The sequence below is a fragment of the Hydra vulgaris genome, chromosome 02, assembly GCF_038396675.1.
Source record: "Hydra vulgaris chromosome 02, alternate assembly HydraT2T_AEP".
NCBI classification, from domain to species: domain Eukaryota; kingdom Metazoa; phylum Cnidaria; class Hydrozoa; order Anthoathecata; family Hydridae; genus Hydra; species Hydra vulgaris.
This window is the reverse complement of record NC_088921.1, coordinates 37610623-37626214: the sequence shown is the minus strand read 5'-3', so window position 1 is coordinate 37626214 and position 15592 is coordinate 37610623. Positions and strand designations below refer to the sequence as shown.

Below are 15592 nucleotides of genomic sequence, written 5' to 3'. Positions count from 1 at the left end.
TTAATATTAACTTATACTTACAATACTTATACTTGTAAATACTTATAATACTTAACTTATGTTTATAATACTGATAAAATTATTTTTGATATGAACTCTTGCATTCAAACTTTATTTATAAAACTTTAATTTAACTTGATAACTTTAACATTAATAATGATAAGTAAAAAAGTTATTGTATAGATTACCACCGTATGCTTATTTATTATAACTAAGTTATAGTAAGTTAAACACTGTTTTTGTTTTCCATAACTTAATTATAAAATGTTGGGATAAAAGTATTAAGTTCCAAGTTGTAGGTCTTATATGATATATATCTTATGTATATCTTGTATTTTGCAGCATGTTTAAGAATATTTCTGCTTGGTGCACTCTGGTTATTAACAATATTTACATACTGATATGAGTAAAAGTGACTTTAACAACCAGAATGTATTTTTGATAAATAGTAATGACAGGTTAGTAAATATAATTATAATAATAATGGTATTAACTTTTATTTATTAAATTTAGTGAAAGACTTATGTATGATAGAATTGCATCAACTTTTGGGGACAAATGTTGTGGAGTAAATATTACCTTTGTTTACTACCACGATTAGAGTAATGTAAGAAAATATTGTTTTTATCTAAAGAATGATCCGCAAAAGTAAAAATTTTCTTAAGTATTAAATAGTACAAAAACACGTATTAAAAAAAAAAAGTATTATAAAATAAAAAATAAAGTATTCAAGCATAAAAAACAGATGTTTTATGATAAAGTGATCACATCAACTATAATGTCAGTAAGTTTAGGGTTGCAGCTGATATTTCAGCTTCAGCTTTAAACTTATTTGCTTCAAATTAAAGCTGAAGCTGTTCAAGTCAGTTCAACCAGGTTGATAGCTGATAGTAAAAGAGAATATAATCCCTTGAATCCCCCTATATACATATAATAATAATAATAATAATAATATATATATAATGTAGTAATAATAATATATACAATATGTATATATATATATATATATATATATATATATATATATATATATATATATATATATATATAATAAAATATATATATATATATATATATATATATATATTTAATATAATAATAATAATAACTATAAACAATATGTATATATATAAATATATAATAATATATATATATATATATATATATATATATATATATATATATAAATATATATATATATATATATATATTTAATATAATAATAATAATAACTATAAACAATATGTATATATATAAATATATAATAATATATATATATATATATATATATATATATATATATATATATATAAATATAGTAATATCCCCTGAATCCCCCTATTATGTACCTCTTACAACTACAGGAAATCTGACTGGGACTCTTTCCTTGAATTTCTTTGTAATGGCCCTTGGGTAGAAATCTTTTGTCTTCCTGTCGACAAATGTGCTATTTACGTAACTTTGTGGATTCAGGCAGGCACGGAATCTTTTTTTCCATCTCGACAATTCCAGGTCAAGCCTCACTCTCCTCCATGGTTTTCTGCACACTGTGCTGCTGCAATTGCCAATCTAAACCATAACTTCAATATTTATCAGCAAAACAATCCTTCTAAAAACAGACGTCTATTTATTACTGCTAGAAACCATTGTAAAAAGGATTTTTTCTAACGCCAAAGCCCGCTATTCTCAGTTCATGAAATCTAGTATCTCATCTCAAAAATTAGGCTCTCGTAATTTCTTGAGAATCTTTAATAGTATTAATAATAAGGGCAAATCTTTAAGTCCACCTCTTGCATGGTTCAGACTTTGTCACCTCACCTAAAGATAAAGCTGAATTGTTTGCTAAAAACCTTTCATCAATATCATCTCTTGATTCCACTAGTTGTGTTCTACCTGATATTGCCAACGAAAAGGTTGATTCATTGCATGTCATTCGTATAATTCCAGTTTCTGTATCTAAAGTGGTTTCCTGCCAAGACTCTTCTACCGCTTGTGGCCCAGACAACATATCTGTAATAAACGACTGGGGCTGGTGTTTGGCTGTGGCCAAGACCGGTTCTTTGGAAGGGACTGCATAAACATTAGTGCATATTGATTTATTTTTATATATCATATTTATGTGCACCAATATTTATACAGCCCCAGCCATAAACCCAGCCTTGGCTTAAGCCAAATACAAGCCCCGGTCGTTTACTACATACCTGTTATTGTCTTGCAGAAGTGTTCTCCGGAGCTATCGTCTATACTTTCAAAACTCTTCAGTAAGTGCTTATCAGAGTCTCGTTTTCCAGCCTACTGGAAAGCGGTATCTGTTATCGCTATCTTCAAAAACTCTAGAGAGCGATCTGATTCGTCTAACTACCGTCCCATTAGTCTTCTTCCTATCATAAGCAAGGTTTTTGATTCTTTGATTAACAAACACTTAATTTCTCATCTTGAATCTAATAACTTACTTTCTGACCATCAATATGGATTTCGATCATCTTGTTTTAGAGCTGATTTGCTAACAGTAATATCTGATAGGTTTTATCATGCATTAGTTAAAGGTGGAGAGGTTAAGGCCATCGCTCCTGACATTTCAAAAGCTTTTGATAAAGTTTGGCATGCTGGTCTTCTGCATAAGTTTTCTTCTTATGGTGTACCTGGCAACATCTTTAAGATTATTGAATCCTTTCTTTCCAAATATAGTATAAAAGGGTTTCTCAAGGTTCAATCCTTGGGTCTATACTCTTTTTAATTTACATAAACGATCTTCCAGACATTCTCACATATGAGGTGGCATTGTTTGCTGATAATTTTACCATTTATTCCTGTCATGATAGGAAACCAGCACTCTCTGATTGCTTGGAGGGGACATTTGAGCTTTAAAAGAATCTCACTTCTGCTACAGCATGGGGCTGACAGTAACTAGTGAACTTCAGTATAGATAAACTCAATTTTTTTCAGCCAATTGTTATTGCAATAAGTTAGATCTTCCTATATTTATAAACAGTGATGTACTCGATGAGTCATCTACATTCATCTTCTAGGATTAACTCTTATTTTCAATCTTTCTTGGAAACCATATATCAAGACAGTTGCAAATTTAGCATCTGCTAAGATTGCATCTCTTTATCGAGCTCGACACTTTCTTACTTTGGATTCTATTCTCTATCTTTATAAATTTCAAATCCGGCCTTTTATGGAATACTGTTGCGTTATCTGGGATCTTCAAATGATGCCCTTTCTCTTTTAGACAAGGTGCAAAAACGCATTGTAAACATTGTTGGACCAGCTCTTGCAGCCAAACTCCAACCATTATCACATCGTCGTAACGTTGCTTCTCAATTTCTTTTCTACAAATACTATAATGGGCACTGCTTTAAAGAGCTAGTGTCTTTTGTGCCATCTACTAAAATTCACTCTCGTGTTACTCGTCATTCAATTAAGTGTCATCCTTTTTCTGTGACTGTTCCAAAGTGCTCCAAAAACGCTTATTCGTCTAGTCTTTTTCCTCGAACATCTGGTCTTTGGATCTTGCACTACAATCCTTATCTTTTCTCTTCCACTAACTTTCAATTTTAAATAATGGTTGCTTGTAGCTTTGTTGGAAGCAAAGATGTTTAAAAATATATATATATATATTTTTTTTTTTTAAATTGTGGGATATTATTCAACAAAAATCTAAAATAGTGACAAAATTTAAACATGCATGTAAAAAATTATAAATAAAATTTGCAAAAAAAGCCTCGGCCTAGGACTCGCAAGTGGTGCCCAAAAACCTAATTCCATTTTTGATTATCTACATAACTTTTTGTTAGAGTTCAAAATTATTCCAAAAGATGGTTTTATCTATTATAATATTGAGAATGAAATCAATCTTGCTGTTATCATATATTATGCACCACTGGGGCATTTGTTAAGTGTATTAGGGGCACAATGGTTACAACTGATGTAAGCGTTGTGTTCAGAAAGGAGAGTGGTGTGGCAAGATAATACTTTCACTTATTTCATCAATTTGAAGCATTGATTCAGAATTTTGTCATCAAAAGCATTCTGACATCTTAGTCGTGTGTTAAATGGAATTAAATTTAGACATAGTGACAAAGTTTCCTTTAGACTTTATGCATTTAGTATGCTTCGGGGTATGCAAAGACTCATCAACTTATGGTTAAATGGCCCAAATGTTGTAAGTTGTCTCAGATTACAGTCAATACTTTATATGGCAGATTTTTCCAGATATGTTGTTACATTCCAAGAAAACTTTCTGGCAAGCCAAGGTCTTAATTAGATATTAAAAAAAGGAAAGCAACTGAACTTAGACTTTTTTTAGTATACGCGGGGCCAGTTGTTTAAAGGGGATGAATTAGCCAAAAATCTATTCAAACTTTTTAGTATTTTCAGTTGCAGTTCTAATTTTATAATGTTTTATTTTGTTGAAAAAATATGTTGATTTTGCTTGTCAGTTACTAACTTATTTTTGCAGTTGTTTGGTGAACTTTACGGTAAGGATCAACTAATTTACAATGTCAATTTTTTAATACATATAGGAAATGATACAGGTAAATTTTGAGTACTTGATAGATGTCCTTTGTTCAAATACAAAACTTTTTCAGATCAATTTAAAAAGCTTGTTCAAAAAACAAAGGGTTGCTCAAATAAATATGTACAAGGATATAAACAGAAGTTAAGTATTCCTAATTTTGATGGATCAGTAACCATTGCATTGAGACTGCTTACAGTTAAAAATTATTAATGTTTAAAATGTTTTGTTTCAGCTAATAAAGGTGAAATTAAAAAAAAAAAAAGTTTCGTTAAAAAGGTTTTAAAAAGAAGACAAACCATGTGGTGAATCGGTTATGTCTCAGGAATTTGCAGCTTTTTATTTGTTTAATTTTTTTAAATTATCAAGCTTTAGCTAATGAAGGTGATAGTTGTTTTGAAATTACAAAAAAAAAATTTAGTTATAAGGTTTTAAAAAGCAGACAAATTCTGTGATGAATAGGTACTGCTTGAGGAATTTGCGGCTTTTTAGTTGTTTTTTGTCGATGTAGCAGCACTTTATTGCGAGTCAGGCTATAGGATAGTCGATGTAGTAACACTCAGTGCATGATTTACAGTAAAAAATATAAAAATAAAAACATTTTATTAAAAAAAATAAAAATAAAAACATTTTAATAAAAAAAACAAAAAAAAACATAGTTTATATTAATTAAAACATTCAAATTGTTTTAAAAACAATCAGAAAGTTTTTAAAAATATTCTGAATGTTTTTAAAAAGATTCTGAATGTTTTTAAAAATATTCAGAATCTTTTTGGTCAATTTTTGGTCAAAAAGTTTTGGTCAATTAAAATTGCGTTTATGCTAATTTTTTTTAAAACGTTTAATTTGTAAATAAATTAATTAACAACTCGCAAATTAAAAGTGACGTATTTGTTGGCATAATAATTTTTTTTTTCCTTCTGTACTTTCAAATGCAACAATCTATAGAAATATATATATATATATATATATATATATATATATATATATATATATATAGAGAGAGAGAGAGAGAGAGAGAGAGAGAGAGAGAGAGAGAGAGAGAGAGAGAGAGAGAGAGAGAGAGAGAGAGAGAGAGAGAGAGAGAGATCTATAGTTTGTTGGCTTTGGGAAGAGCGGAAGGAAAAAAGTGATTCTTACGCCAACACATACGTAACTTTTAATTACTTTTGACTTTCGTCCAACATTTTCGTGTTGGTCGAAAGTCAAAACCATTAATTTAATTACAAATTAATTGTTATATAAAAAAACCACAAAAACGCAAATTTAATTGACCAGAATGTTTTTAAAAACATTCTGAATGTTTTTAAAACATTCTGAATGTTTTTAACAATATAAACAATGTTTTTTTTTTTATTTTTTTTAATAAAATGTTTTTATTTTTATTTTTTTTACTGTAAATCATGCGCGGAGTGTTGCTACATCGACTATCTTATAGCCTGACTCGGAAGGGAGTGCTGCTACATCGACTGACAAATAGCCTGACTCGCAAGGGAGTGCTGCCACATCGGTTGACAAATAGCCTGACCCGCAAGGGAGTGCTGCTACATCGACTGAGGGTTTGGTTGGGGCAGGCAGTCTATCATTATTAAAAAAATAAAATTCCGGTCTTGCATTTTAATTTTTACTTTTTGTCAACAAAATATGGAAAAAACTTTCGGACAACATCTAAGGGTTCTATATATATATATATATATATATATATATATATATATATATATATATATATATATATATATATATATATATATATATATATATATATATATATATGTATATATATATATATATATATATAAATATATATATACATATACATATATATATATTATATATATATATATATATATATATATATATATATATGTATATGTATATATATATTTATATATATATATATATATATATATATATATATATAAATATATATATACTATATATATATATATATATATATATATATGTATATATATATTTATATATATATATATATATATATATATAAATATATATATACATATACATATATATATATATATATATATATATATATATATATATATATATATATATATATATATATATATATATATTTATATATATATATATATATATATATATATATATATATATATATATATATATATATATATATATTTATCAAAATAATCAATGAAATATAGATCCATCATAATTAGGAATACTGAACTTCGTCTTATGTCCTTGTACGTGTTTATTTGAGCAACCCTTTGTTCTTGCAAAAATAAAATAAGTTATCATTTTTATATCTTGAGTTGTTTGCATTAGTAACTATTTAAAAAAGTAAAAGGACAAAAATGGACAAAAAAGCTGTTTCAGTCAACGTACAATAGCAAATTGAAGGTCTGCTAAAAGATAAAACAAAAAGCAAATGAGAAATAGCTTAAATTTGTAATTTTTCGCCTAAATGTGTACATACAGCTTTGAAAAACCACGAACTCCGTAATGATTTCAAAGATTCACCAAGGCTTGGTAGGCCTTAAAAGCTAACTTCAAGAGACCATCTTTATTGAAAGTTATCTTTATTGAAAGGTTTGATAAGACCCTAAAATTTCTTACCGCAAACTTGCTGAAGGGTTCACAAATACGCCTGGTAACGTTAGTGTTAGTAGATGGACTGTACGAAGATGCCTAAAGAAGAAAGGCTTATATTTCTATGTCGCTGCTTGAAAACCACTTTTGCGTGTCTCAGATTGCCTAAAAAAATAAAGTAATGTAGAGATAGACTTCACTAGTCTGTAGAAGTCTGGGTCAAAGTTATTTTCAGCAACTAATCCAATTTTGAGGTGATAAATTGCATGTCAAGATTAATCATCAAGCGGCTGTCTGATAAAAAGTTCAAAGAGTGTTTTTTTTTTTCGTACAACATTTTTAACGACAGAATTAACCAGTACAACTACAAAGAGACCCTCAAAAGTAAACTTTTGCCATTAGCCAAAGCTTTTTACAGAAGACGACAACAATGGATTTTTCAACACGTCCGCGCTATGGCTCACCCTGAAATCTCGGTTGAAGAGTGACTAGATCGGAAAAACATTACGGTCATGCCGTGGCCAATTCGTTCTCCAGATCTTAATCCCATCGAGAACATTTGGGCTTGGATAGAAAAGAGATTGGTCAAAGAGAGTATAGCCAATTTTGCATAGCCACTAAATTTCTAGTACTTGTTTTTTATAATCATAAAACGTTTTTTGTATTTAACTTATATTTCAGCAGCATTTTTTTAAAAAAGTCAAGAGAAAATAGTAGATAGGTAAAAAAAAATTTTAGTCGATGCCGATAAGTAAAACAAGATAGTAGTCGATGTGATCACCTATTTCAGTTGTTATAAACTTTCAAACAAACAAAAAAAGCAATAACTAAAAGACATACCCTAATACTCTCATTGATTAAAATTTTGTAAGTATCTGACGCAAACGACTTTTCAATATTTTGAAAAAAATTATTTGACAAAGCACATGTACTACTTGAAATAGACTTTGCAGTAAGACTTAATAAGCAGGGCTGACAACTCCACCACTTTTTTTTAAAGGACTTTTATTTAATTTTATGAGCATTTGGGAATACAACATTTGACGTGACTCCACAGGGCTAGTTTACACCCTGATATATATATATATATATATATATATATATATATATATATATATATATATATATATATATATATATATATATATATATATGAATATATATATATATATACATATATATATATATATATATATATATATATATATATATATATATATATATATATATATATATATATATATACATATATATATATATATATATATATATACATATATATATATATATATATATATATATATATATATATATATATACATATATATATACATATACGAATATATATATAAATATATATATATATATATATATATATATATATATATATATATATATATATATATACGCAGAGCTGGGGCAAGGGGCGTATTTGAAAATTTATAGGCCCTTTTACAAATGTAGGATTTTATTTGTTTAGTATTATCTGTTGTAAAAATTTTTAAGAATTTTGGGGCCCTTTTGAAGGAGGGCGTGCTTGATCTAGTAGCCACGGCACTGTTATATTAGGTTTCTGATGAGTCTTAAATTGATGAAACCTAAGTGTGAAAATTTTCACTCTATTTTAAAGATTACATTTAAAAATTTTTATATTTTTTTACCAAAGTAAACTTCAAATGAGTATAGTTCAAGATCAAGAAAAAGCTGATTGATTTTTGATTTTTTAAATTTTTTAAAACTCATGTTTGGGTTGCGTCTAGCGAGCATAATTGCTTTATTATCGTCCCTTTCTGACATTTTTTTGGGACAACCAGAGTGGCTTTTGTCATCGGCTGTTCCAAACTCATTATAGTTTTTAAGCGTTGTTCTAACTGCATTCACTGATTTCAAATTGACATCCAATTTCTCGATTGCTGAGACCACTTTTGCTCAGGCCAACAACTTGCCACTTTGTTTCAATTGATATGCTCCTTAAACCCATACTTTTGTTGTTGCAGTTTTAAAGTTTTAACTAACTGTATTTCAAATGGCATTCCCGCCATTTCAATTTATTTTTCTTATATTTTTTATTGACTTATATTAATCAGCAGAAAGTTTTTACAAACATTAACCTTAAAAGTTTTTCTCAAAGGAATTAAACGAGTGTGCTAATACATTTTAAATGAGTGCGCTAATACTTTTGCACGCTTAATTTCAGACATTTTTCCGCGCAGTCATTAAACTTCTAATTAATTCATAAAAAAAACAATCAGGTTGACAATATTTGACATTTTAAATAAATTTTATAATTTATTTATCAGTAACTAAAGGAATGTTATCAATTTATCATATGAATCACAAGCATGTGTTTATTTATTACAAGTACATTTTAAAACTTTGAAATAAATGTCAATTATAAAATTAAATGTTTTATTTTTCTACCTTCGATGGTGAAAACTATATTTTTATCTGAAGAGTTTTAGGAGAAATCCTAAGAGTTGAATAACATATTTAAAATAATGTATGTGTTACCTATAAAATTTAAGACTAACATTTAACTTTAATTTTTTTACAGGTCATATTGAAACAAGATATTGTGTTAAGAGGTTTTCAAAGAAGTCTTTTAAATAAATGGAAAAGCTTGCAATTCGCGAGATGACTGTGAAAGCATTCGATAGACGATTAAAGTATCGTTTGAAAGTTTGTTTAATTTCGACAGTAATTTTAATTATTTTTTTGAAATAAATCAATCAAGTTATATATAAATTTGCTTATGAAAGAGTTTTTCAAGATATGCAATGGGTAAACCTCATGGGATCCTTACGGGATACCCGACGGGCATACCCATATGGGCCTAGAGGAAAACCGCGGCCATGATCCGGCGGGTACCCGATGGGTCAAACTCAAATGGGCCCCTTACGGTACCCGTATGTCAATGTTGTCAAACTTTTGCTTGTTTATTTCCACTCAAATTTTTCAAAAATGATATTCTGAAGCAATTGATATGATTTTGGGAAGTAACCAGGCAAACGCACATTAGCACGATTTGAAATGTTCAGTAGCACCCAAACTGGCCCATTTTCATTTTATATTATATTCTCTCAAAAATACCTCCAACAAGAATTTGATTTCTGATAAAAATATTTCTTAAATACAATTTATTATTGCCGGAGACTATATAAAAATATGTAAATAAATATAGGTAACTATTATAGGTCATAAAGGTGCTATGAATAAAATTATATGTACAATTATGATATATATATATATATATATATATATATATATATATATATATATATATATATATATATATATAAACGTATATATATTGTATATTATTTGGGTAGCCATTGTAAAAGTTGAAAACAGTCAAGTCAACTTTTTTTAGATACTATCAACGATTATTTCCTATCACAGTTTGTCGCTGAACCAACTTTTATCAATAATACGCTTAACCTAGTGCTGTTAAATGACCCTGATCATATTTATAATGTTACAATCAGTCCCCCACTTTGATCTACTTAGAAAAATAATTTTCACAATTCACTCCAATGGGATTACAGACTTAAATCATCAACTAAAACTTCCAACTACAAAGTAAATTATATCTTTAACAAAGGTATGATAATGCAATTAATGAGGGGCTAATGGCAATAGAACTTTCCCCATAAAGCAATGCATTATGGTATTTGTATGTACACAGAAGTAAATAACAAAGATAAGTTTAAGAAAGACGTCTAATATAGAAGGATTTGAGATTGTCACTAATGACTTGGGTGCTTTTACTTTCACTTCTTTTTTTTCGTTTAATTTAAATCTAAAAAGTAATGTTATTGGTGTAAATCTCGCTAGTACAAGCACTTTATTTGACTTCGAAAAAAGATTATAACATGTTCAGCGAACGATGTTGTTCAAGTAAAAAGCAAAAAAGGAAGAAATAGGGGTTTCACATGTTGTGCACTAAATGCTTCAGCAAATCAGTAAAACATAAAAATTTATCATTTATAGAATATCCCAACAAAGATAAGAACCTCAGAAAAATACGGCTTCACAAAATAAGTAGAGGAGACTTTAAACCGACTTTAACTCACATGGAATGTTCTAAACATAATTATTTATGGTGCTAGTTCGTTTGAAATAGGCATTTCCTCTTGAAAATCATGGCTTCGTTTTAAATTATCGACTAATCATGTCAGCAGGATATTATTAACATGGATTGATTTTTTGCATTCACAACCAAGAGCATTGGATATATGGGCATCTAGAAAGAATGTAGATGAAACCATGCCTAGTTGTTTAAAAAAACTTTATCCCTCGTTAAGGGTAATAATAGACTGTACAGAGATTTTTATAAAAATGCTTACTTCTTATAGAAGTCAATCAGCTCTGTTTTCATCATATGTGCACCATAATATTGAGTAAGAGTTAGGTGGATTTCCACCAGCAGGTGCTGCTACATTTGTTTCAGACTTATATACAGGTAGATCTACTGATTTCAAAATTACAAAACATTTGAATTTAATGTCTCTTATGGAACCAGGTGACTCTATTATGGTTGATCACGGTTTTGAAATAGATTGAATAGGTCTTGAATAGATCTTTGCCTGAAAATGTTTTTCTTAACACACCCCTTTTCTTAATGGAAAACCTTAATTATAACACCCCCTTTCTTAGGGTACATGTTAAACTAGCTATAGCAAGAATAAAAAATTATAGACTATTGCAAACAATTTTTCCAACTACAATGGCAGCTCAACTTAATAAGATATGGGTAATAAGTTGGTACCTAGTCAACTTTTTGCCACCATTCATTGCTGGCAAAGAAAATATTAAAGAACAAAATAAAATTTTGTATTCTTAAAACAATTTTTAAATATTTACATACTTGCAAATATTTTTTCAGTCAGAAATTGAAGATAAAATATATTTAAACATGGTAAAATCTTGTTGAACCAGTTTTCATGTTCAAATTGCTTTGTTTGCACAAAAAAGTCTTCATTAGTGTATATAACAAAATCTACTTCACTAGTTTCTGTAATAGCCATAATACTTTGACATTGGTAAAAGTAACTATGTTTGATTTTTAGGTTTGGCTGACCATCAACTATTTCTATACAAAAAGTTTTATAAGTACAAGCTCCTCGTACAAAAAAATTTTTTTTCGAAAAAGGGCACTTTACTTCAATCATTTTGTAGTTGCCTTTATCAATACATTACTCATCAAGGCTACAACCTAGCCATGGCTATTTAGGATTTACAACATGGGCACATTTGATGATATATGAATGTTGAAAAAGTGTTTCCCGTTGTTTCTCAATCCTCACCCTTGCGCCAATATTTTTATATCACCCACCTAACCCTAACCCTAACATCTAACATAATTATTTTTTTATGACCCTAATCAAACTTAATTTATTTAATGAAGCGTGACCAAAAGTATATAAAGATCAAAAAATAAAAAATAAAATTATGACTATCATTAAATATGTTATGTTGATGTTGAATTGTATCTCTGTTCCTTTTAAAGCATTTGGATACTTTCTTTATGTTATTGTAATAGAAGGATTAGCAATGCTGTTTAATTTAATACGTTTTAGAATAGTATTTTATTTTTTTATTGTATTTTATCCCATCTATTCCATTATTAAAAATTTTATAAAAGATAAAGTTAAATAGATTTTTATCTATTTAATGAAGCGTGACCTAATGTATATAAAGAATGAAAATAAATTTTCTTATATTAAATGGACACAAAAAACAAACCATTACAATAACTTGAAACTCCGACAACGGTGGCAGTAGTTCAATCTTATAAACCGGATCCACCAATTGATAACGGGGGACTTACGATTCACATGGCAATTTCATTCGACATCGTCATTTTGCATATTAAAGCCATTAAAATATTGAAAAATTTAGATCAAAAAATTATTATGACAATGTTTACGACGACAGCGATTATTATCATCATTGGAGACGGAGGTTATATACTTGGAGCGTTATTGGCTGCTTTAATTTTACTTGGAACAATGGTGGGATTATATATATTTGTTATTACATATAAAAATTATACAATAATATTACAATATAAAAAACATTGTAAAACTAATTTATATATTATAATAAAAAAAATTGTTTTCCAATTCGATTAATTCCGTAAGAAATTCTACCTGATATAGCACTACCCATAATAGCTTTTCTAATTGTAGTTTAAAGACTTGGCATAAGAAATCGGGATGCGAGTATTCCTAACAATGGTAGAAATTTACCACGTATTCGTCGTGTTCTTTTATAACATCTTTTATAATGTCTTTTTTTAGTCTTTTTTTCATACATTTTTTATCGTGGTATAAAAGAAAATAATAAAGTTGGGGATACAAGTGCTGCTAACAATGGAAGAAATTTACCACGAATTCGTCTTCTTAAACGTTTCCAAACTGCGCCTTTTAAGGGAGATAAATATATTCTACCTCTTCCCCTTTTTTTTTATACATTACGACGAGTTTGAGCTCAGATAAAGATTTTTATATAGTAAAGACGTATTTTTTTAACATATGTAAATTTAGTTTTTTGCATTTGTTTTTTATGTAATTTTGTTAGTATACAAAATAACCGGATGGAAGAAACTTAGCTAAAGCTCTATTTTCAGAAAATCTAGCAGAAAGCGATTTTAGAAAATCTGTTTAAGCAGAGTTAATCGGTTGTAATGCTCTTCCGCGAATTCTTTACGTTTTTTAAATCTTTTTTTTTCTTTTAAACGAGGTTTTTTTTTATTTTAGACGCGGTACAACAAAATTTTTTACGCATTACGTTGATTTTGGAGATAATTGGGTGCGTAACCCCCTACGTCTGTTTTAAGTAAGCATTTGACAAAATTTTTAACTCACGTTATAAAATTTTCTTTTCCTCTATGATGACGTTGTCTACGACGGTGTCCGTTTCTCCTTGTTTGTCTGCGAGCCATAAACGTAAGGTTAAAAAAAAAACAACTTTTGATTTTTTAAGAACTTTTTAGAAATAAATCGTTAGCTTATGAAAATTACAATTCAAATACGGTTCATTAAATAAAAATTAGGATGCTTTAAATTTGTTAGGAACATAGGTTACATTTTTATCTTTCGATATTCCAGTTTGAACAACTGCAGCTGGATATTGAAGATACAAAGTGAGTATACCTCTAAATAGTTCTAAAAATTGTACGTTGATTTGAAACGAATTATTTCCTGCAATAAAGGCTGAAGGTTTATCGTTGACATAATTGTAATCGCTGGTAGTGTCAATGACTAAAGGTTCTGTGATATTATTATTAGTAAAATAAAGACCTGGACTTTTTAAAAAACTTTCATCGTCTGAAGTATAATAATCGGCGATATTATTAATACCTAAAGTAGAAGGTATATTTCCTTTACACCAAGAAACATAACTTCTCCAAACTAATCCTTGATTATCAACTTTTGTTAAATCGAGTTCTACTGTATTACCGGGTGAATTAACAAATGTTCTTCTACAATTATAAAGACTTACCTTAATAATATTACATGCCATTTCACATGGTGTTAAACAATTTTTGTTTAAATGATCACTCTCTTTTTTAGAAATGACGCTAAGTATAATGCAATGGGGTACAATATCTGCTGTTTTTATACTTCGCAAATTCACAGTGACCTCAGTAAAATTTTCTTCATTGGTTACAATTCGTTTGTAATGAGCAAAACGTAGTAAGGTGTAAGCCTCGTCTTTTTTACTATTGATATATACAGATCTTTTTAACGGTAAACTTGGTTTCATTCTGTAAGCATTATTATAAATCATAGGATTTTGAATAGCCAAACCCACATTGGCAAGTGCTTTAATGTCGGCATCAGCAATATGTCTTATAAATTCCAAAAGTTGGTTCATATCGTTTTTAATATAAAATTCTAATCTGATATGTTTATTTTTTCCAAAATAGGTTTTAGTTTGAAAAAGTTTACACAATAAACTTAAAAGAACTCCAAATTTACAAACTTTTTCTCCAGTTAATAGAGCATTATATCTGAGTTTTAGAGCCGTTTGATAAGCGGCAGGCACTAGCGCAGCTGCAGATCCTACAGCAGCGAGCGCTCTAATGGGTCCATTAGGGTCAGCAGATTGTACAAGTGCTTTGGTTTCGGCAAAACTAGCGTTATTAGCGTAATCATATTCTTCAACTAACCCTAAACTAGGATTGAGGATTAAATCTCTAAATCTTTTTAAATAATTTTTTTTAATCAGTGGTCCTCTAAAGTGATCGAAAGCATGATTGGCTATGGCATTGTTAGCGCAAGTAGTATTGTTTTTTTGATAATTGGGATAAATTTTCATATTTTTCATTAAGTTATGAATCAGGTTTGCAGCTACACATACTCTATCCGATAAAGCATAGTCAGTTCCAGCTACAAATCTTGATTGTGCACTTAAATTTTTATAAAGAAATAAATCAAATTCCAAGGTCCAATCTTGTAGATTTGTCCATTCGTTGAGTATTGTAGTAAAAGT

At 28.6% G+C, this 15592-nt stretch overlaps 1 long non-coding RNA gene across 1 annotated transcript; it reads left to right on the top strand.

The window, feature by feature from the left end:
* The first annotated feature begins 315 nt into the window (after positions 1–315).
* Positions 316–9838, top strand: LOC136076510 (uncharacterized). Its single transcript, XR_010636328.1, has 2 exons — positions 316–458; positions 9648–9838. It is a non-coding gene; the product is annotated as an uncharacterized LOC136076510 (long non-coding RNA).
* Positions 9839–15592: the final 5754 nt, after the last annotated feature.